This window comes from Erithacus rubecula, assembly GCF_903797595.1.
Source record: "Erithacus rubecula genome assembly, chromosome: 10".
NCBI classification, from domain to species: domain Eukaryota; kingdom Metazoa; phylum Chordata; class Aves; order Passeriformes; family Muscicapidae; genus Erithacus; species Erithacus rubecula.
The window spans coordinates 21520257-21545782 of NC_136662.1; the positions used below are offsets into that span (position 1 = coordinate 21520257).

Genomic DNA, 25526 nt, shown 5'->3' on the forward strand with positions numbered 1-25526 from the left:
AGAATCTTGACACCTAAAAAGGATTGCAATATCGCATGTGGTTTCAGAAATTGCTTTGACACTTCTCCCCCATTATTTTGGCAACATCAAAAAGTCCATTTTCAAAAACTCGCATATTCCTGAAAATGTCGACAACCATATTTACCCAGAGATGCAAAAGTGCAGCGTGTGAGATGGAATTAAGGATTTTTGAGAGCTTTTATTGAGACATAAACCAACTGCCGAGTAAGTCTCCAGGCATGAGCTGACATCGCCCTGCAGCAGCCCAGGAATCGGCAGCAAACAGTGCAGCATCGAGATGAGAAGTATAAATAGAAACAAACACAGCAAGCACAGGAAAAAAAAAAAAAAAAAAAAAAAAAAAAAAAAAAAAAAAGTGAAGAAATAGAGCATAAAATGTATCTGCACCAGTATTCACAGTGACCAGACTGTGTGAGGACACAACTGTGGGGCAACAGCCCTCTCCCCTATTTCAGTTACACGGATGAGCAAAGCTCTTACACTTGACCTTTGCTTCTAAATTATCCTCGGAACAACGGCGGGGGCTGCTGAACTCCTTTTGGAAAGGGGCAGATCCTGAAGGGATCCTACAAGGAACGAAGAGAGGGGCAGAGGTGCAGGGCTGACCCTGGCACTGCCTTGCCCTTAGTGAGAAGGTATTTGAAGGTGAATTCTGCTCTGTCTCCAGTGCAATAAGCCACTGCACATTTAAGTACAGGAAAATACTTTCTTTCCAGCTCACAGTGTGGGGAGAGGAATGGAATCAATGTTTTTTTCCACGGTGGGGTAAGATATTAGCTCCCTAGGAAATGCCATTTCATTGTTCACATGAAGAAAGAGTTAACACAGTAGAAAACTACCACTTTTCATCTTTTAAAAGAAAGAAAACGGTTTCTTCCACAAATGTACCTGGGAATTCACTGGGCAGCCAGAAGCAGCCAGACATTATCTCCTGACTAAAGTGCTGAAATTCCCTCGAAAAAGCGAGGGGAGGAAAGCTTTTGCATTTATCCGTGGGGACTGTTATCCTGTGCATGGCGGGGGGGGCGGGGGGGGGGGAAGAAAAAAAAAATGGAAGAAAGGAGAAAGAAGGACACAGAGAAAAAGAAAGATTTCTCACCGGCTCTCAGCACAGCCTGCCCCACCACACAGGCACTCAAAATGTCGGTGCTCCCGGAGGGCTCGGCCGGGGTCCCCGGGGAGGAGGGAGGGTCGCGCCGGCCGAGGTGCGGGCAGGTCGGGCGGGCCGCGGGCAGCGGGGCCGCGGGGCGGGGGGGCCGCGCCCGGCTCCGAAACCGTTACTTTGGCTCCTGCGGCTCCGCTCCCCGTGCTCTTCCTGTCCAAATAATTTTAAATTTACGCGCCTTAAATAACAGTCTGATTTTATTTATTTAGTTTCCTCCGCGGGCTCCGCCGCCGCTCCGTTGCGCCCCGGCCCCCGCCGACAGCCCCGGGGCGGCCGCCGGCCGGGCAGCGCGGAGCGGCCCCGGGGCTCGGACACCCCGGCCGCCCCCGCCGCCTCTCCCGCCGCCGCCGCAACTCGCACTGCGCCCCTATATTTTTTTTTTTTTTCTTTCCTTTTCTCTTTTTTTCCCTCCCTTTCCTTCCTTGCAGCCGGGACTGGAGTCTCCTCAGCGAAACTCCTGTGATTTCGCATCCGCAGTGAGTACAGAGAAGGGACCCACGTCTGGCCGGGGGGATGTTTCTAACACATCTTTGCGGCCGCTGCCGGGCGGCGGCGGCGCCGGGGCTCCCGCTGCTGCGCCGGGCTCTCCTCCTCCAGCCCCGCGACCAGGGATGCAGAAGCATCTTCTCCCACCTCAGCTCACGTAAAAGGCAAAACCAAACAGGTTTTTCTCCAGGTTTCCTTAAAAAATTGGTTAGCAAGGTGTATCTCCCAGCCGGAGCTTTTCATGACCTTGTGTTACATTTTAAAATCAGACAGGCGAGAGAGGGGGGAGGAAAAATCCACGCTTCTTGGCTTCTGTGCCACAGAGGCGAGAAAATTATCTTCGGATGTAAAGTACATGGCACATTTCTGAGAGCCAGATGTGCCAAGCCGGGCTCTGCAGCCCTAATCTACAGAGCCTCACTCAGGAAAAAATAATAATTCACTTCTGCCATGGCTCTGAGTGGTAAAATGGCTTCTGCGTTTTGAAGAAGCACTAAGTAGAAATCACCAGGGACATTTTACAGTGCCAAAGTTTCCTGCTTGTCATTTTGTACTTTTCCCCTGTTTGAATTACCTTTCAGCACAGTATCAGTTGTAATTGTGCGAAGTTCAGCTTGAGGACCTACGAGAAAGAGAACTCCCCTATGTTGGATACTTCAGAATAACCTTGACCTTTGATTAATGCTTATCCTACAAAATAAGTCATGCAGGGAAAGCAGGGAATTGGGCAAGGCACCTGCAAAAGCACAGATGAAATGGCTCTATTTTTAAACTAGTGTTAAAATGGCTTCTGAATCTGACAAAACAGGGGGCACTCAGGGGATAAAAGAAAATCCAGAACTCGGTGGCAAATTTCAGTTTGATGCACACAGGACCCCGAGCCAATTTCCTTAACTCCAGATACATTTTGTGCCGTTGGTGCAACCAGACTCAAACTGCAAGAAAGGGTAAATTCCCTCTGAAAGAAAATGAATCAGCCAAAAGTATAATCAGCTTTTCAGGGAAGTACAAGACCATTGAACCATATTTCCAGTTGCATTTCTTTGTTCCTCTGCAACTGTTGTCTGATATTTGTGGCAGTAATTACAAGGGCCACTAGCATTTATGAATCTTTTAAATTAAAGAAGCCTAATTCTGGGTAGGAAACTTGAAACATTTTCTTCACAGTGCAGCCACTAAAAGGTTAAAGTCAATTCACAGCTCCTGTGAAAGTTTTCCTTCAGCAGATAGTGCCTATCAAGATGGTCTTTCTTTCTCCTGTTACACCCTGAGAGCAGGAAACGGGGCAGCATTTATATTGCAACACAGCCCTCTTCACTCCTCAATATTAAGATTATTACCAGCACAATGATATTTTAATGAACACTTCTACACACTGAGCTAATGAACATTTAAAGGAAAAGACACACAGCACAAACCACAATAAAATGTGATGCCTTGTAGGAACACTGAGTATTCAAAAGCTTTTCAGGGTTTGACCTTAATGAAACACAAGAGCAATCCTGGGTACAGATCCCATTTATATGCGGAGTATACTGCAGGCCGGAATGAGGGCTTCTGCTAAAGTTAATTGTAATTTTCTGGTGAGGGAGGATCCATGTTCAGGCCTGAAGTTATTAACATCTATTCTGATGGAAATAAGGACATTGGGATACACTTTGTCAAATCAAAAAGAGTACTTTCTGCTTCAGATATGTTACCCTAGAGGTGATGTACCACCATTTGAAAATCTGCACTTCCAAATCAGGCATGCCAGGATGGGACTGAATTGATCAGTCAGGAACTTTTACTTGCATCTAGTAATGCTGGAGAACAGGCAGAGGAGAGTTTCAGTCCATATTAGCTGGAAATTACACAGGCCTGGAAACCAAGCTGTTAATTGTAAATGCTTCCTACAGAATGGACTTTTAGAAATTTTGTGAAAGGAGAAGTACACTCTGCTAGAAAAAGCAGTTTTGTTCTCTGTACATAACATAGTCCTTGAGGGTGTGACTGTAGGTACACAAACAAAGCTGTATTTAATCTCCCTAAGAGAATTTTATAGAGAACATCTGTTAAAGAGAAAAGTGTATTTGTTTCATGATCACTGTAACATTTAGTAATATCACCTCCTTGCACCAGCATATATGCTTTAAAATAGTGTGATGTCTGTGAATTTTTCAGATGTAGTTTGGTTCAGCTCTGGTAAAATAAGGTCTGCAGACAAAGAGCTGTGCTACACTTTGATACAGTCGCAGTATTCACAATCCAATACTGTATACATGTATTGCAGAGAACAACAATTTCCTTCTTGTACGAGCATTTTAATTTATGGAAACATATTGTTTTGTGTAAAGAAGGTAGTAGATAATTAACAGTATTCATTTAATCTAATTATAGGCCTCTGAGGCAAAAAGCTGACACTTTTCATTGTAGTATATTCAGGGAAGTTAATTGAAACAACATTGCAGCCACAAGGCATAACATGCCCATCATATATTTGATACTAATTCTTTTCTCAAAAACGGGGTGAATCTGATGCTCGCTAGAGATAAGAATTGCTGTTACTCACTAGAGTAAGGAAAGTCTGGGGAACCTCATTATGCAATGCTGCAGTGCACTGCAATATCTCTGCAATTCCAGAGCTAACCACAGACAACTTAATTTGCCAAATTGCGAGGCGATTTTGTAATGTACACAAGTATCTACTACAAATTAAGAAAAGATTGAACACGTTTTCAGCTGGGACGTAGGTCAGAATTTGAACAGAGATCTGCCTCAGGAAGCAGTAGGTCAATGTACCAACTTTTAGCTCTGTTTAATCTTTAGGAGGAACCAAACAATAACAGCAACCTTATCCCTAGGAGTTGTTATTAGAAGTGTAGTTTGTGGATTTAAGCTATCAGTATGACAAACAGATAAACAGACAGCAAATTGACACTTGCAGATCCCAAGTATATATAAAAAAATATGTCAGACCATGTGCAGAGTAATTTTTTCTATCACCTGATACACACTAACAACTCAATCTTCTGACAGCAGTGCTGCTTTCATTCTCAAAAGGAAAGTAAAGCTCAGTTCTGCAAAGCTTGCCTTCAGCTTGGAGAAAATGTGATAGAACAAACACATTGTTTGTGGGGAAGCATTTGCCATTTATATTTAAAAAACTGGAATTTCTTTAACATAAATGGCAAATGCTTGCAGACTGAATCACCATGGTAAGGGCAAATTTCAATGTTTCCCCCTGTTTTGCCACTGGAAGAGTAGAACTGGTGTCTGCAGCTCCAGCAGTACCACGGGGCAGAACACATCCAACTCCCCTGTATGGCTGCTGCTCATTGCTCAGTGCCCATCTCTGCTTTGCCCATGGGCAGCACCCAAGCCCTCTCCCACTCTCTGTTCCTGGATCTCCAGGCAGTTTTCCTGGCTGGTGGGAAGTAAAATTGCCAAGGCAGTGTTGCTGACCCCTGTGATGAATTACACACAATGTAGTGGGGATGGTGCAAGCCCTCTTAGAGGACAAACACCCACAGTGAAAGGCCATCAAGCTGAATGCAGGGCCTTGCTGTGCTCTGCCAGTGAGACACAGCTGTCTACCTATCATTCCAAAATTACTTGTAGCATTTTCAAATGTATTTTGCAGAAATATTTTTTTACTGTGGCTAAAAAAAGCTGTTTATTGTACTTTAGGCACTTGAATGTTTGTTAACAAAATCAGGAGAGGAAGCCTGAAAAATAAACAGATAATGACATGCGGTCACCTTAACTCCAGGGCTCTGGCTCCAGAAATCCAGAATATATGATAAAGATCTCTAACAAGAAAAGCAAATGTGGCTATAGATGTTAGTCATACCTGATTCCTGTTTCTATACCATTACAGATAAATCACAATTTGCATTTTGTCTGACTCAGAAGATCAGCCTATTCTCAGTCTGTACTCACACCCTTTCTTTCCCTTGATGCCCTTTCTTCTGCCTGGCTCCTGCCTTCTCCTCCTCCTTTGTGCTGTTTTAAGGTAACTCCCAGCTCTTTCTCTTCCACACTGTTTATCCATTTCTCCATTCCCTAGTTCCTGCCTTCTTACATACTTCACACTCTATTTTCATCTCCTAGTTTCCCTTGCTTCAGCTGCACATCCACCCTCTTATTTTTTCTTAATTATTTCCTCTGGCATCTTATCTTTATCTCCATGATGCTTACTAATCTCCTTACCCAATATATCATACTTTTCCCATGACATAGCAGAATCTCTTTATGTAAATACATATAATCTTACATAAATACATCTCTTAATTTCCCCTAGTCATGCAGAGCTGATTTCACAACTGATTTCTGTCTGTGATGTCCTAGGAGAATTATTACTGGTCAATAGCAGTTGTCTTCATGGACTTTACTATCTTCATCTCCTCCTTCCTCTCACTTTCTGCTCACTGTTTGCAGGCTTCCTCCTAAACTCTTTTGTCTTTGTGACCCATCCTCCTTTCCTCAGCAGCAGCAGGAGAAAGGGAGATGGTGCATACAGAAGAGGGACCCAAATCTCACATGAAGGGAGGAGCACTCATAGTCCCCACTGCCTTGGGCAGAGACTGTACCTGGCTGCTCCACAAAAGCCCCCAAACACGGAGCACGCTATGTCAGCTCGGGCTGACCTTTGCAAAATTCAGCAAAATGACAAAAGTGAATGATTCTTAACCAATCACACACAAAATGACACTTTTTTTTTTAGTCTTTTAACTTTTTTACATTTGGATGCACATTTGTGAACCCACAGCAGCAGTGTTGCCAAATTCCAAGTTGCTACTTAAAAGGTGCATGGATGAAAGTAGATCAGTGATGGTGTTTCATTTCAAATTCCTTCTGTAATGGGGATACCAACACTTCTCAATGAAGCAACCAGATTATTATTTTTTAATATGGGCAAAATATTTTTTAACCTTGTTCTTGAAAATTACTACAGTGGTTTAGCTGGCAACTGCCAAAAATTAAACCTGAGGCAGATGCTTGGCTTGGAAAATACCAGCCCAAACAGTGACAAGCAACTGAAAACAAGTTGTTGTTATGAAGCACTGGACAAGGTTAAGCAGAGCAGTGGAAGAATTTTAAGTGACCTGCAAGGAATTTCTTAATAAAAACTTTGTTTAAATAAGCAGAAAACAGTCATATTTCACCTTTTTGGGTGAAAATATTTCTTCTGAAAATAAAAATGAAAACAGAGGAAAATAATTCCAGAGCATACTGATGTGAAGAGGGAGAGGGGAGTGTACTCAGTTGAGACTGGGAGCACAACATCTGAGGACTGGATCATTCTCTTTGGCAACAAAACCAACTTGAAAGATCTACAAAAGTGCAGAGATAAATGATCCAAAAGTATTCTGTGAAGATGAAATTTTACAGAGACAGCAGAGTGAAGGGGAAAAGGAATTGCTTCTGCTGGGATAATGTTGAAGAAACAGGAAGGGAAGTCCAAATATTTTGTTAGCTTTGAGGTTCCTAAATATCCTCATCAGTGCAGTTTACCATCACAAGTGCCATGGAAAGCATCACCTACCAGTCTCCCAAAGTGCTCCCCATCTCCCACTGTTGACTGTTTCCCTTCTGTGACAATTGGAGCTGCTCCCTACGTTGAAAGCTCCTTTCCAGGGCACCGGTGGTGGCTGCAGAGTGGTGGCAGGGAGGGCAGCTGAGGTGTGACCTGTTCCAGTCCTGTGCCTGACACGTTCCACTGCCTCCCTGCCAGAGCCCTCCAGAGCAGGTTCACAGCAAGAGTTACAGCAATTACCACTGAGTGCTGCTTGGCACTGAAAATTGTCATCCCATTCCCCTGCTAGGGATGAAAGTAAGAGAGTCACAGAAGCCCTTTCTAATCTACAATGAACTGCCTGCTAATTTGCAAGTACAAACGTTTTTATAAAATTAATACTTCTTAGCAGATTTAGTGGGTTCTCTGTCACTTGACTGTACCATTGCCTAGAAGATATGTTCTTGCTTGAAAAGAAATTAATTCAGCAAGTCCTGTGGCCTTTGTTTTGCAGGAAGTCAGAGGAGGTGAAAATGTTGGTCCCTGTGGCCATCTCATCTCTATCAGTCTGTTCAGCCAGGATTTTAACAGTAAAACTACACTAATGCTGTAATCTTTCTCTGTTAAAATATTCTGAAATATCTTGCACAGCCTGTGTTTGAAAATTTTTCATTGCATTTAAGCAGAATGCTTTATTTTAATGCTCATGGTTATCCCAATTATGGTCAAAATGGTGACCTGTGATAACACTGGAGATCCGTATCAAATTAAAAGTATTCTAATTTAAAGAAATAAATCTGTTTTCATAAACAGAAAATTAAAAATTTTTGCTAGGTGCTACTGTTTGGCACACAAATTCTTTGGCCTTTCTTAAACATGCATGTGTTTGTTATGTTTAGATTTCTTTTGGGGTTTAATACTGGGCCTGTTCTGACAGTGTTCAGTTCTGGGACCACTGCAACACTTACACAATGTACCTTACTCTCCAAGGTATCTTATGCTCAGCACATTCTTCCTTCTGATACAGTTTCCCTTTTTCTTTTTTTTCTTTTTTTTTTCTTTTCTTTTTTTTTTTTTTAAAGCAGGAAAAATTGAGGTTTCACGATAGCCAAAAACTTGGTCTGACAACATGATCTAATGAACCACAAGGCAGCTTTCTAAGAGAAAAAGTAGCAGGAAGTTCTTTCATACCGGGTATTAAAAATAGACTGCACCAAGTCCCGGAATGCACACGGCAGTTATGTAATGATTTTTCAGTGACACGCACTAGGAAATATTCTCAGTACATGTTTTTCCTTCCTAACACCCAGTTTACTTCTCTGAAGTTTGGAAATTCTTCACATGGATGCTTCTAAGAAGTCTAAAATTATAATGTTCATTTGAATAACCTATCAATTAGCCAGCCACATAATGACAACATCTAATGGTACAATTGAAGTATTTGAATTTAATATACCATTTTCATAATGGTACAATATGAAACACACGATGGAATCCAATTTTTTTCTCCCACAAGTTAGGCTTAATTTATTTCTGGCAATGTAATGATTTTGCACTGGAGACACTAAAAGGAAGAAATAATTTTGGGTACATATCATAAATATTGAGAACACCAGCTCCCTTGGAGCACAAAGAGGTCTCCCAAACATTTCAAAAAGGTTTATATGTTATGGGGTACTTTCTATAAATGGAAAGACTGAGGGGAGGCAGAACAGTTCAATGTAGTTTCTACCATGCTGAGGAAACTAAATGGTAAATTATTTTGAGGAATGCCCTCCTCAGACTTTTCCTTAGAGATTTCCCACAGGTCTAGACTCTGGATCTTAGCAGGATAATTTGAGAAGGTAATAAAGGAGTTAGAAAACAGTTGAATTCTAACTTCTGGGTTTTAACAGTTGTATTGTTTTCTTAAATTATTCAATGTTCAGAACAATTTGCAATATCCTCCTGCCCATAGCAAGAGTATCACACAAGGAAGGCAGCATTAATCTGCCTTTTCTTTTAAAAACCACAAGCCCTCCCAATAGCCTTCCATGGCCATCATGAACTTCACCACTAACATTTTTTGTTTCAATTTATACTTAAAACCCAGCAAAATTCCCTGATGGGAAGCTGACACATCTCCTCCACCTGTGTCACACCCAGTGTCAGTATTTCCTAGATTGCCATGTGTCAGGATATACCCAGAAGCACAATTATAGACATTTTTTATCACCCACTTATGACAGTGATGGAGAGCGATATGAAGTATTATGGCAAGTGAAATTTTGTCCAATTTTGGCTCCTACTCATAAGTTTTCCTCAGTTAATGTAGTGGAGATTAAATACCAGGAGATACTAAATGGTCATTTATGACCATGGTAAAACAGTGAGAGTCTTTTTTTAAGATGAGTAGATAAGTGTTGAGTCTGGCTTTCCTGAGATATCTTTAAAATATTTTTCAGAGCTAAAAATGCTTTTTGTGGAGCAAGTGAAGCTCCAGACTGTTCTTTCTGAGAACAGAGAAAAACCTGATCAAAGTACAATCAGATAAAACATCTGATTTATTTTCTCTCTTTACTGTTCTGGGGAATGACAGAATTAAAACATCCATGTTTGACATGCGAACACACTGTACCACATCCAAAATACTTCATTTTGGAAAGATGCAAAAAAACAACCTGAAAACAAGTCAGTATCTTGTAGGGAACCTGTTTGTTTGATAAAATATTAAGAAATATATTAATTGGCAGTCTGAAATAAAATGAAAAGGGGCATATTGAATTGATGTCAAAAGTTCATTTTAGAAGAAGAGGTAGGAAGTGAGCACAAACATGATTTTATCATGTTTGTGAAAGTGTCTTTAAGGCCATAAAATGCAAGAAAAACTGATTATTAACACATTCATTTGCTTCTAAATGCTGTTACACAAATATATTTCTGGGAATCCAGTGCCTAAAAAGTAATTTGTGAATAAGTCAATACTTATTTTTCTGCACTGATACATAGGCAAAGCTTGAGCTGTTTATGAGGGGAGGAACAGGATTTCATGCATAGTATTCAGCAGTGCTCCCACTTACAGGAAGACTCATCATCCAGACTGACTAGTTTACAGGAACTGAAGCAAACAACATTCTGTGTTTTCTTACATATTTTATGACTATTTTCATATAAGCAAAAATCAGACTTTGTCCTTGTTAAGGAAATTTTAGAGCAAATAGAGAATTACAGCCTCTTGTTTAATCTAACTCTTCTGCAAACTTTGCTTCAGTCAGTTACTTGTGAATATTTCTGAGTTTTATTTGATATGTTAACTTATTTCTATGAGATTTGCTGCCACTTAATGTGATATTCAAGGTCAACATTGCATATATATTTGTAAATGAAAGTTTCTGGTTTGGCTGAATTTAAAACCTCAAGTGTTTTCTGTCCCCAAACAAACATGGAAGGCCTTATTTGCATATTCAGAGGAAAAAAAAATCCCCCAAATTTGTGTTACTTTGCTTGCAATTTTCCTTTTTTTTTTTCCACAAACCTTTATTCTCTCAATTAAAGTTTCTGATGTGTCTAAATTAACAAGTCCTATTATTATATTCATAAATGGGGCAAATTTGAGCTCACCTCCGAAACCCAAAGCAAAGCTTTGCCACACCACGTTTTCATCTGCTTTCCAGAAAGAGAGGGATTATCCTGTAGCACTGAAGCTCTGCTTTCATGGTGGGAAGGAATTCTGGATTTTACACTGTTTGCTGGCTGTGCACAACAGAAGAATAGACAATACATCTGAGCTTGGGACAATTAACAGGATGTCTTTAGAATATTTTTATTACGTTAATCTTTTCTTTTGCTTGAGCCAGCATTCCCCTTGAGAGGAAGAGAAATGATGCTGAGACAACTTACTATTGCAAATTAATTGTATGGTCCATTTCCCAAGCATTCAATTTGGCCACAGCAACCTGTTTAACTCAAATGAGTTGTCAAAAAGAGACACAAAAGAGAGGCCAAGTTCTTTAGAGGTGACCAGTAATTTTAAAGGATGAAGGGAAATGGCTGGCATTATTGCTTTTGTCCAAGTAAAGCCTCTTCTAAACAGGGTAAGGAAAAATCAAGTGATTTGGCCTCACCAAAATTTATGCCACTTGAGACCTTTTGGAAATGTTGATTGAAGACAAACTCTGGGCCAGAAGAGAAAATAACAAAAACATATGAAACATAAAGAAAAAAAAGTGCAGTGTTTCTTACTTCTCATAACAGACAAGTTTGAAAATTGGGATATAAGTTTGGGGCAGTAATGGGATAGATGCACCTGCTCCAACCTGAGCCACCTCCATGCAAGGCAGCTCTCTCCCTGCATGAGTGAAGAGGTCAATACATGAGATCTCTTCCAAGTCAACAAGGTCTGATCTGATCTTTTACAGCATGACTTGTGTTTTCACTTTTAGCTCTGGTATTCCAGAAGTATTTCCCCCTTGTCTAAGTCCACTCTTGGCATTTGGACCTCTGATTAAGCCATCCTGGATTCCTTAACCCGTTGCCTTCAGCTTTCCCAGGCCTGGGTGCTTCTCTCACAGCTGTATGGATTTCAGCTTCTCAAAGCACAGTTTGATTCATTCTCTCAACACAGGAACTTATCTTCAGCATAAATATTTTTGGAACCACAAAGGTATAATTTTATAGTTAAATAATCAGATTTTCCTGGGAAAACTTAGAGGCAGTGGGTAATGCAGATTAGGATTTGGCACTTTGTCAGACTCTCAAAGAATCTCTCCCTGAGTAAACTCTGTTTCACTGGCAATATTTACTGTCCAGGAAGCAACACTTAAAACTTTATTTGCACAGAAGAAGGTGGTCTATCACCTCAAAGAAGACTTCCACAATCCTGATTACTTCTTCTCCTTCCATGAAGCAGATATAATCAAATACTTCTGATAAAGAATTACTCTTTGAGACTAGGACACGGATACTTCAGTTACAGGGAGTAGAAGACTAATAGAGATGAATAAAAATTTGGAATGGATGAAATTCTTATAATGGTGCATTTTGAAGATAACCAGTTCCCGTTTTGTTTGCGTGTCCTAGAGATGACTTCTTTTCAGATAATTATTTTTCATAAATTTAGATTCCAGAGAAGTATGATTCACAGAAGTGCAGGGATTCCTTCCACTAAGCTGACCTTGAAGAACAGATCTGTTTCATTCTGTGCTTAGTCTCTTCTTTCTTGCCTCCTCTTATCACTTTGGAGCAGCCAGAACCATCAGTGATGTTCCCTCTGCAGGCTCCGTGCTCCTGCCAGCTCGACTGCCCTGCAGATGGTGGCCAGGAGCAGAGCTCTTTGCAGGGTCTGGGCACAAACTTCTTCTAAATGTTACTCCAAAACCCTAATCTGATTCTTGGTACCAGATATCCATTCATTTATTAAGAACAAACACAGCAGACAACTAATGCTGCACTTTTTCTGTTATTCAAACCTGCTGCTAACAATGAAGAAGATGATGTCATTCCCTGAATGTGACAAAGGACTAATATTATATGCAGTAAAAACAATGAGTCAACAGTTTCTATGCCCTTGAGGTCAAACCATTCAGCAGTTTTGAAAGTAGACTGTTCTTTTTTGTGCAGAGAGCTTGTTGTCTATTAACACAAAATGTGTAAAATCAAGAAATAATTTGAAAAAAAAAATTACTTTCAAAGGGGATTTTTCCAATCGAAAGTCAAATTGAAATATTTTACAATATAAACCAACAGATAATTTTTCCCCCACATATATTAATTATAATATTGCAAAAGTATTTTCTTTTTAAGGTCAAAGATATATTATCCATGTTAAGTAGTTATTTGTATGATCCTGAGAGGCACTTTGCAGTTCCCAGTAACAGGAGTATGAACTGTTAGTATTAATGCATAACTAAATAAAATGAAATTTTCTGGAGATATTTTGTAATGGTCTGAAAGATAAGAAAGACCTTTAACATGAAAATGTGTTTTGACAGACAAATGAAAGCAAGGAGTCTGACAATGAAAATTTTCCAGATTTTCTGGAATAGATGAGGAATTGACCAAAACCCAGCCACCTCTAATCATAGCTGCACCTAGCTCAGGCTAGTGTAAGAAATGTTGTGTTCCTTCAGCTCTTTCTTTCAGCAGCTCTCAAACCTTTGTGGAGGATTATTATCCTGATCATACAGAAACTGCTGTGAAACTGCAGCACAGAGAAGTGACAGCTCAAGGTCATTTAAAAGTCAGGAGAGTTTGGAAGAGAACTCAGATTTCTCAATCCCTGTCCAGCACTCTGCCCACTGGGCTTCCAATGCCTCACTGAGGATCTCCCTGATAAAGCTCCTCTTCCAAACTGGACAGAATTTAACAATTTTGAGGAGTTTCAATTCATAATATTGTTGCTTAAAATAATTTTATTTGATGGGAAAGTAGGCTTGCCTAATTAGATGAGGTTCAAGTGCAAGGGAATCCTAGGCCAACTGCAGTCTCCATTCCTATTATCCTTGCAGACCAAATCTAGAGACATGAGAGCAAACTGGATTATATCTAGATGGGTTTCTATGTAGGAAGAAATATAATTTTTCTGCATTGACCCTATCTGACCATGTTTTAGATTAAAACGAGGCTTAGAGTGGAATAAATAATATTCATCATCCTGACAATTAATTGAAATGAAACCTTAGACTCTGAATCCCAAGGAATTTCTTCAGGCATGCTGTAAAAGTGCTGGATTAAGTCTGTTAAATTTATGCTGACCACTTTAGTATGTCACCTAAAATAACTGCAAATGGGTTCAGGCATAGTTTGTCCAGTAGATCCCAGGCTCAAGTGATTACTTACCCAAAATGTGGAGGAGTGCATCTGGCAGCTCTATTGGAGAAGTAAATGCAGGAAGCATGGCTCAGTCTGATCTTTAAACTCTCTGTCTTCTTATGCTTAAGGAACTCTTACCTTTTGGAGTATTTAATAGAATATTTAAACCAAATATTTATGACTTAAAGACATCTCAGTTGTTTTGGGTGTTCTGTTACACTGCCCAAGTGAGACCAGAAAGCTTGTTAGAGCACTTCAGCTGAAACACAGACATTTCTACTAACAATTGCTCTTATAAACTCAAACAAAAATCAGACAGATTTCAGACAAGGCAAAATAAAGAGACTAAAGCAACTTACAGCATTTCCTCTGGATGTCTCAAGTTAATTGCAAATCCTGTGGCCTGGTATTTTCATTTCCATAGTCACAATTAAAGGCACAGTGATTTTGATGTCATGTAAGAGGGATTAAATACATTTCCCATATGAAGTCAGAGGCTCTTTTTCAAGCTGTGATATTTTTGCAGGCAACATGTCTTACTGGCTAATGAAAGCCAAATCCAGAATGTACTGCAGGAAGATTCACACACACTGCAGCCATGTAAGTGTGCTGTTTGACTTCAGTGACACACAAAAATGTAAATATATTTGATTAAAGTTATTATTGTCTATTTAATAAGTAGACTTATGAACTACAAATAAAAATAGATGTTCACATCCTAGTGTGTTCCAAGAAAGGATCTTCACCTGATCTTTGTTTTTACAGCTCTCATCCCAGCAATCAACTGTGAAAACTTACATAAGTACTTCCAGTATGATTGAAGCCATTCATTTGTGAAACAGAGTATTAAAAGTTAAAACTAGGGACAGAGATACCTATTCAGGAAAATAGCAAAGATCTTAATTAAAACTAAACATATCTTAGCATTACTTTGCAAACCAATTTTATTTAAGCAGGTGGCACTTCCAAAAGAAGACTGTAACTAGGCTACCCCAATGGAAAGGCATATTAATATTAGGCATCAGCAGGATTATAATTTAAAAATTTTGTAAGTATGACATCTGGAAGAATTATATTTCTGTTCTGTTAGACTGTCTGAACAAAAATTTCAGACCAGTAGCATTTAAAATTTATAAAGGAAAACTTAATGTTAAATAATATAGACAGAAAACAATAAAAACATTTTCATGAAACTGTGAAACAAATTATTAGACTTTGGGTTACTTTATGTATGTGCTTGTCACTTATTTGACATTTTTTATTAGATTTGCTTTATTATTAGATCTGTTAGTAGGTCAGTCCTTTATTATATGTTGCAGTGTCTGTTTACAGCCTCACCCTTGACTATCATTTTAACAAATCAATGTATACAGTATAGCACCCGTATAGCATTGTATTATCGATCTGCAACACCACTACAAATATAAATATAGATTTAGCTATGGTCCAGGGATCGATATTTCTGATGTATTAATTTGTTTCACAGTTCTACTGTTACTTTTCTCATCTACTAAGGCAGGCAAGAATGTTTCATAATATTAAAAAAAAAAATTTAGCTGGAAGCCCTTTCTAGAAAACAAAATCTCTGTCTGATTTTCTCATCCCTAGTAATTTTCTATTATTGGAGGAACAAGAGGGAAACTTAATACCCATTTTAATCTATTTTCCTTGGGAAAATGAAGTAAGAAATAGGCACAGCATGCACAATATGTTACCTGTGTTCTGTCAGTGTAGATAGGTTGGCACACAAAATTTGAAATTTTGTGCATCCCTCTCTGAACAGATCCATATCCCCCTCCAGGAGGGAACTTGGGTGAGCCCTGGCTTGATCAGTAATTTCCCTGGGTGCAGAGAAAGGTCTGAAGCCTACAGTGTTAAACAGGAATGGGGAGAGGGGCTCTGAGAGGGGCCTTGACACATGCTGCCTGCAGCTGCAGAACTGAGGGTCAACCCGTATCCCACATCCTGGGAGCAGCAGCAGGAACAGATCCCTCCTTCCACACCAAGGTTGGAGGCAATGTGTTCCTGAACAAGGCTGGTTTGGGGATGTAGGATGTTCCTGAATCCTAAAGTTAGACAAGTATGCATAGAGCAACTTCAACTAAGTGGGTATGCTGGTGGGCTTTCTTACTGAGCTGAAGAAATAGGGCAAGATTTTACCTGGGATTATTTATTTTCTTGCAGAATACATAATCTGCCCTATTACTTAGATGGAATTATTACCCACTCACAGCAACCTTCACAGCCAGAATGGTATTACTCATTCTCCTTAACAGAAACCTAGCACTGTGGTTTTGGTAGCACACTGAAAACTTATTTTGATCTTTCTTGTGTTTCAGATGACAATGCATTGTCTCCTTCCTGATCTTGGATTACAGTCCATACTGAAAAAAAAAACCAACAGTGATTAAGAGCAAAAGTTCAAGTGGATTTATTTGTAGAAGCTGGTTGTGGCCTTCCCACAATGAATCAGCTTTTACTCTAAAAGTCATGCTAAGTACTAGTTAGTAAATTATCAATTTTCCCTTGCAAACGCTGTATTATGTACGAGAATAAAATATTGCCTTTCAAACAGCAGTGGATGTTATCACTTCAAACGTGCTTATATGTATTTCCTGTGCTTAGATCCAGCCCAGCAATAACAATACCACAATGACCAGAATGTATAATCCATAGTGTGGCCCTGTGTAAATCAAACCCCCCTGAGCATGTCACACACATCCTGCAGGATACCACTGCCATCCTTGATTGTTTCCTGCATCTGCAACAGCACTGCTGAGCCCTGCTCGCCCTGACTCCAACTCACAGCACTCACAGCCACCTCCTACCACTAAGATTAGACATAGAGCTGAAGCAGGTTTTGCTCATGATAGCTTAAATGGGAAACTAGAAAACCAGGCTTAAGGGAAAAAACAGTTTTGATCTTTTAAAAATACTTAAGCGCAAAATTGTTGCAAATACTGCAAGGGAGAGTGTTCAGGATTTCAATTCAATTGTTAAATTACTGAAATAATGCATACCTAGGGTTTTCACACCGTGGAGACTTAGATGTATGATCTGATACTCTGTTATTCACTCCCTTCAGAATACAGCATCATTTTTGCTCTGTGCAAAATATCTGAAAAGTAAACATTTTTGAAAGAATTTTGCAAAGTCAAAGAACAAGCAAAATCTGACCTAAACCAGAAATATGTTAATTGCAAGACACATTGCAGCCATACACTCAGAACAATCTTACAGGAATATTCTGACAATGTCAGTGTCATGATTCATTTAGTTCAAGCCAACTCAACAGACTGACTCAGAAATTAAATCTACTTGACCTGTTCATGACTTTATACTTTTAGTTAGTTCTCAGATTAGACACTGAGTTTTTCACACAGATGTTGAAACCAGTACAAAGTTTTGAAATACTGCAAACCACTTTAAATTATAATTTATACACATGATCTTATAAAAAAATAAAAGGGTGGTCAGTGTGTTATTTGACAACTTTTAGAATTGGATTCAATAAGCTTCTGACTCTCATTTTACTTTATAACTGGTGGATAAACCATTTTTCCTGGGTATACCTAATTTCCACTGAGACTCTTACAAGCCAGAAGAATTTCACTATGTTTTAAAATAATAATGTAGCAATTTAGAGGAAACATTATGCAAACCCTGCTATTTTTCTCTTTCTGATACAGGCCTACCAGAGATCCTAGCTGGAGGCAAGTCAATGCACTGCTTTGTCTGAATGGTATTTTAAAGTATCTCTTTTTCTTGCTGTTTTTGGTACAAAATTATGTGAAGAATGAATGATTCAAACTCAATTTGTCCACTGCAGAAGCTGACAGGGAGTATTTCTTGTGCTAGCATGCATACCTGGATTGCAGATGTCACTGAGGGGAGCAGGGCAGGGGTGCAAGAAGCACCATGTGGCCAAGGGTAGCTGAAAAACTGACACACACCTGAGGGGAATGGCCAAATCCTGCTGCACTTCAGCTCTTCTGGGACATACAAGTCAGTGCAGTCATCCAAATCCATACAAACAACATTTTCCTGGAAGTTTTATTGTCTTTTCTGTACTGGATGGTACACTTGACATCTTACTATCCCTGTTACTGCCTTGTACATTCTCTAGTCTGATTTTTTTCTAGGAAGATGCTCATAAACTTGAGCAAGTGTGCATGTGCCTCTGTAGGCACTTCACACCCCTTTGGAATTAACAGTCAGCTGTTAATTAGCATAGGACAGGGAGCCTGGCTATCCCTGGTTCTAGAAAAAACTCAGGAAATTAGGGTCTGATGTGCCATAGTCACTCTAGGGTAAGTGGAAGCTGTTTTGGCTGAAGTTGTGGATGAACTATTCTGCTTGTCAGGATTCAGGCTGATTCCTGCTGAAGTGACCGAGACAAAAACATGACACATGCCAGTGTTGGCACAGGTAATCCTGCTAGGAAACACTCATCTCTTCATCAGTCTGCCTGCTAAACCCTGAGCCTCTTCATTTTTTACAGGATTTGGGTCAGACACAGGCATGTGGATGTTGTTCTTGCTCAGCAGACAGACCCACCTCTGCCCACACAAGTGGTTTAAAAAAAGAGCTTGCAAACTTGTGATATTTGGCTTATGAAATAATTATTAATTCTTTAATGATGCAGATATTTTATTCAGTTACAAAAAGCAGATAGAATTATCAAATTGCTTTTGCCTTATTTGTTGCAAACTTCTTAGCTGTGGCACCACCTTGTGGACATTCCTATGTCGAGAACTTGACTGGTAGCCACAGAAAAAAGAAAATCAGGCATTTTGGAAAAGCAGCTATGGTCACACATGGTTTGCTAAAGGAGAGTAAAATAACTACATTTTAAAAACAATTCCTCAAAATCCAACTACGAAATAAAATTTATAATAGATACCATCATTGGGGTGCACAGTTGTCTGCAGTTTTACCAATTCTTCTGCCTGTCAGCCAAGAGGAACAGCAGCTTTCAAACTTTTGTTCCTCTTCAATTGACTAAGCTGCAGCATCCAAATCCCAGTTCTGGTCTTGCTGTACATGCAGACATGACTTTTACACCTATCCCAAGCAACAAGATTTGCAAAGTCAAAACCATAATACTGAACACATGGAGAAAACCTCAGGTCCTACTCCATAAATGTAAACTCAACAGTAAGACTGGTGTCCAAGCTAAGCCAAAAAACAATCTCTGACAAAGATAAACTAGTGGATATTTTAAATGCTTGCTGAAACACAAGCCAAACAAAAATAAATTTAAATTCCACTCTCTTGGCCATTAGATTCTCATAACCTTTTGCAGCTGAGGTAACAGGGTGTTCCTGTTATGATTCTCTTATCTGCTCTATGGGCAAAGCAGGAAAGCACAGGAGAGCCAGAATTTATAACACAAGATCTCCAAGCTGAGTGCAGCACATTCACTCTGGGTGTGTCTGTCTGAGTAAACTTGGGGAGCATGAAATAAAACATTGAATTGCATTTTCTATTTCTCTCTCTTCAATAACATACAAGCTGGTACTTGCACTAACATAAAGTGCAGAAGCAGATGCTAAAATAAAATACTGAGCACTGCAGCCAGGAAAGTCAACTCATCTCCAGTGGAGCTCACCCCTCACTCTAGAACAGACACTACTCTTGATGTAGCTTGTGTCCTTCCTCTGCAAACAGCAGCATCACACCTTTTTTATGAGAGAATAGAGAGAAAAATGTTATATTTTTTGTCTTTATTAAAAAATTGAAATATCTTTGAAAATATGACAATGACAGCACTACTTTTACAATTCAGATATTTTAAAATACTTCTTAGAAATGGATTTTTCCCCCTTCTTCATCTCAAAAAGATGAAAGAGTTTATGCTGGTAATTTTTTTTCCTTTGCCATATTAATAAAGTAAACATTACAGTTACTTTCTTTTTTGAGCTTAGAAATTCCTTAGTATAAGTGCAGTGCTTTGAAAGAAACATAGGCTTTTCAAACTCTTAAGTGATTATTCTCAGAAATCAACTACTGCTTTTAATTTAACTTAAATATTTGTTTTGACAAAAATAAGGCATTGGCTATCCCTTACTCACACTGAGTGCAGAGATTCTCTTTCTCCTTAGGCACCATTAATGTAATTTTGTTCCCCACAGCAATTAGTTGCATAATGTAACCTCATTAATGGCCCTGGATATATCTGCATGGAAGTTTTCATCCACAAAATTGCAGGAGCAGTTACTGTAAACATAGGGTGAGTGACACAGAAAAGATTGAACCAAGTTTATTCTAATGCAGAACTCAGTTCTAAAAAAATCTTATTTTTTACTTTTTTGAGCACGTGAAAATGTCATATTTTTGTTCATCACATTCAACTTATTTGCTTTCAGAAAAGAAGCTAATAAACTGTGTGGCAAAAAAATAACCTTAAATCTCCAAAATGATATTTTTTCCACTGACTTGGAACTCCCTTGAATATTTTAATTATCTCTTTCCTAAAAGCCAACAAAGTAGCATGGCACTAGATTAAAATAATTTTCTGCTAGAACTGATTTCTTGCTGAATTAGCATATCAACTCCAAAACCAATTTCCACAGCATTATGACCTTATGTCATTTTATGTATTACAGCAGCAAGATAGAAATGGCTTCAGAGGGCTGTGACAGTTTAAAATTATTCAGTATAAATCCACTTACTGAATTGGTACATGCAGGAGACAAAGCCCTGAAATTATGTTGCTAGCCTGTATGGCCTAAAGTCAGATTTCTGCATTTTTAAAGGCTGCACCAACTGGCAAAGAGCTGTGGTGGGTATTATCAGAAAATGGGATGGAAAATCAGAAATCTGTTCAGGCTGGAAAACCCTGAGAGAGATAGAATGAATAAAAAAAGCAGCAGCACCCCCAGCATGAGATCAGGGGGGACACAGACCTCTTGGGAACAAAGGGGAGAAGGGGAGAAAGGGACCAAACTCTACACATTAACATTTTAGGGGGTCTTTTAATAGGAGGAGAATTTTTGAGGTGAAATTCAGTAAGTCTGCAAAAAAGGATGGATAAAGCCAGACTCTTCAGGCCCAAATGCAGAGCCAGTTTGATCTACATTAAAACCAAGTGCACAACTCTCCAGCTATCAAAAGACAATGTAATATTATTATGTTATTTAATACTTTTTACAGGGAATGAAGGTTGCATAAGCCTCTATGCTTATTAGACATTAGATTTAATTTCCTGTATTACTGAGAAATGGGTGACTTGGAGCTCAGCCAGGTTTGGATAGATATAATAGGTTACACATTTATAGAAGGAAATCAGTACAAGTAGGAACTCCTGCTAGAGGTGTCAATTTAAAGTAATACTCTCCCCACCAAAAACCCCATCCCACTCAGGAAAGAGGAGACTGAATCAGAGAGGTAAAAGCATTAAGTCAGGAGAAAGTGGTGCAGAGATAGCAACCAATGACTAAGTACCTTTGACCTTCATGTGCTATTTTTGTCTGAAGTCTTAATTTTCAAATTATCTAATCCCTAGAAAAATTTGATGTCCTCTAATAATTATCACAGGAGTTATTTATATATTTATGCCTTGGTCTGTCAAACTCAATGTGACTCCATATACTGATAACATATTACTTACTGTTGATAATATTACTTACTGTTTCACTTGCTGAAATGCAAAGTCAAAATCAAATAAAATGCTTTATAATCTCTTTATTTCCCAATTACTTGTGGAATGATGCTCAATTTCTTGTTTTCTAGTGTGCTTTTCTTTTTCCTTAGAGGCAATGTAAAAAGCAAAGAATTTTCAAAAGAAGGAGGATCTGGGAATTCTCAATACTGCACATTGGCTTCTTTCATAAAGAAAAAACACAGGTGAATCTTCCAATCACTATTCAGCTGATTTAAAAAAAAAATATATCTTCACCTTTCAACATAAATCTTTCAATATAAATCTTTTTAAACTATGAAAGCCCTTTTTGAATTTTATCTTGCTTCTTACTCTGAAGGTACTGTAAGAATAGTTACAATATAAGTGCCATAGAAAATGCAATGTAATTACATATTTTGATTTCACCTTGCTCAAATGATGATATTCTCAATTCCTTGAGACATAATGTGTACTTATTACTGAATTAATATGTCACAATAGATTTTAATTTCTTAATATCAGTACTAGTAAGGAAACAAAGTGAGGAACAAACCAGCAAATAAATTCTGCACCGTAAAGCACCGAGTATTAATTTCTAGAGTAAAATATATGTTAAGATTTTACAGGGCAAGATTAAACTAAAACAAGTGTGCTCAGATAGAGATAGGCTGTTACCATCTGCAGTCCAGCTGAAGTGAGAGAACATTATGGGTATTCAGTGTCATTAAGACCCAAGTAATTTCTATTTTGTATTTTCAAGTGAAATATCACTCTGATGAGACACTCAGAATACTTAGCAGCTCCCATTATGCCTTTTCTGGGCCTCAGCCATCTGGATGAATTTCTAGGGTCACAGCCTTTGCTCTCCTTAGGATTCCTCCACAGTTGAGTTGCAGCTAAAAAGCTGATGGGACACAAGCAAACTGCCTCAAACATTCCCAGTCTGGAAGCATCTCTGCAGATCACTCAGTCCAAGCCCAGCTCAAAGCTGGATCACCCAGGGCAGGGTGCTCAGGACCTTGCTCAGTTGAGTTTGGAGTTTCTTCAATGACATCAATTTCAAAACCTCCCTGGGCAGGCCCAGGACAGATGCTCCTCTAATCCATCCTCACAGCCCTTTCCTCCCTCCCTCCCTCCCTCCCTCCACCATGGCCACCTCCTTCTGCTGAGTGGAGCCCAGAACTGGGCACAGCACTCCCACTGAAGTCTCACCAGTGCTGGGCAAAGGGGAATGATCAGCTCCTTTGACTTCCTAGCAATGCTCCTCCTACTGCAGCCCAGGATGCAGCAGGGCCTCTCTGCCAATACAGATGTTTACAGGTATAACAGGATTTTAAGGACATTATGAGTTATGTATTTCCAGGGTCTGCTCTGTATCAGGGAAATACAAACTATATTATTTTGCTAATACATGTTTTATGTCAGTATCAGGGATTGTATTTATGTTCTCATTACATGATTTCCTAAATAACTGGCCCATTGAAACCAGTTGTTTGGGATGATTACACAGTGCTTTGTAGAAACATCTGTGCACAGATTTCTAAAGGTAACACTGCAAATCTCTAAGTGCAGATCAGGGTATGTTCACAGGAATGAAGGCATCTTGGAAACTCAATTCTAGAAGACAGGAATTCTCAATTTCATTGTGTTGTTAGTGTTAAGATCTAAAGATAGCAGATTAATTACTATTATGTTTAACTTACAGATAACCTTTTGTAGCAGTAACATCCAGCTTATAAACTTCCACAGTTTCCAAAAGCACTCCACACTGTTTCAGAAGCCAAAAATCCAGTTCTCCCTAATGTATTCCTGAGAACCTTCCACTTCCTCTGCAGCTGCCACAGTGTAACTGTGGACAATACACTTATGTATTGACAATACACAAATTTTCTGTGGAAAAAGGTGAATAGACTTTGCAGTGGGTCCTCAGGCAGCCTAAAGCAATGAGATGGTTTATCAGATTTGTTTGTTTTGGCAAGAAAGACAACAACCTTGTTCTTGAAAAATCTACATTGAGTTCCCCATCTATAAACAATTTTCATCAGTTCTTCCATCTGCAGTATAAGTCTTTGTTTGGCAAACAATTTGCAATGTTTCTTGTTATACATGTCAAATTGTTTCTGTTCTGCATGAGCTATAAAGACTTAAAGGACCAAAGCTCCATGTGGTGGTTGGAGTTTGTTCCCTCTGAATCCAGGGGTACCTTTACTACCCTGGTTGCTCCATGATTTCTTTGCATTTCTTACAGTCTGTGACTGCAGAAAACAGGAATAAAACTCCTTGCCATTAGTGACATAGCAGTACATGAGCCAACACACAGTCTAGCTAATATCCTTTTACCTTCTGGAATAGTTTAAAGCAAGATGCAAAATATTCTTCCAAAAATACACTAAGTCCTTTCCATCCACTTTCCTATAAAGCCATGCCAAAAGCCCTGGGAAAGCCTTTTGACTGCAGCCTACATGCTCAAAAGAAATCTAAGACTGGCAAAAACCCACAATATAATCAGGACAATGCTGGGACTCAGCTTAACACTATAGAAAGCAAACACCTTTCATACCACTCCCAACTCTCACATACCCATGCTTAAGGGAGGTTAAAATTCAGATACTCATGAGCAGAGTAGCTTTTCCCAAAACAACACTAGATTGGCCCAGGTGGCCACAACCTGCACAATTTTTCATGGACTGACTTTCAAACTGCCTCATGGCTGCCTCAGTCTCAGAGATGTTGAATATCTTTCTCAGCTTTTTCCAATGCAGACCAGATGTTCTATTGTGATAATTCTCTCATGGGTCTTTTCCATTTTGACTCTCCATCAGCTGGAGATCCAAAGAGACATTACTTGAAAAACAGGAACCATAAAAGAGCCAGGAACTTATAAATTAAAACATAAACATTAATTTGTTTTCCAAAATACAGATGTCTTTTGTCAGTTCAAGCCTTGATCTCTCCACCAGTTAAAGGCAGCAGTTGTTCTGTGGAGGCATGCACTGGAAATTAGCCAACGGGCATTAACTTTTGGTTCTGATTGAACTGAGGAAAATTTGAAACAGAAACACAGAATTAAAAGTTGTGATAGCAATTATTGTCTGATAACATTTCAAAATGTTCATGACAACAGAAGAAGTGTCTTGCCATAAGGAACTGCAATTACAGAACTTTTTTTCAGGAGGCTCAGGAGAGATTTGGGTTGTCCTTGGTGATGGCCTGTCCTTCTCCTCACCTGGCTGACATGGCACAGGGACCAGGATCAATCCTGGGGAAGTGGATCCTATGGTGCTGACTGCTGCAATGGGGTCACAGCAATGTGGCACCACCACAGCTCTGGACAAAGGGACTGGGCTGGAAGAGGAAGGGACACAACACAGAGACAGCTTTAAAAGAACACTTTTATACACTACAAACACAAGTGTTCAAGGTTCAACTGCATAGATTTAGTTTTGCATTGACATAACACATCAAGCCTTGTTTTCAAATAGCCACTGAAAATCTGCCTTTTTTAATGCTAAATCACTTGATATATCAGTATAGTTATATCTTTTAACATTTTTATCTCAATAAAACTTTGAGAATATTTAAAATAGCAGAAAGGCTACAGGCAACCAAAGAAAACATCTATAAAAATGTGCATAATAAAGAGATAAGGATGAAAAGTTACTTTCTTTTTTTAACATGGCCTACATGTGAACTAATTTTTTATCTTTAAAAAGTAGCAATTCACAAGTCACACCTCTTCATTCCCTTTGAAATCAATTTTATACACCTACACAATTCTGACAGTGGATTACTGCAGGTTTACACTTAAACTTTGAGTTTCCAGTTCTGCTGTATCTTCTTGAAAAATCTCTTAGTATGAGAGATACTCTGCAACTTTTAGCAATGAACCCTCTGCAACTGAACATTTTACTGTACCTAAGCAGGGAAGGTACAACAAATTGCTC

At 39.1% G+C, this 25526-nt stretch overlaps 1 long non-coding RNA gene across 1 annotated transcript; it reads right to left on the reverse strand.

The window, feature by feature from the left end:
- Window positions 1-1686: 1686 nt before the first annotated feature.
- LOC306806133 lies at window positions 1687-19503 on the reverse strand. The gene is made up of 4 exons (XR_013775405.1): window positions 17826-19503; window positions 16979-17076; window positions 10770-16342; window positions 1687-5463 (listed from the first exon to the last, which is right to left on the reverse strand). It is a non-coding gene; the product is annotated as an uncharacterized lncRNA (long non-coding RNA).
- Window positions 19504-25526: the final 6023 nt, after the last annotated feature.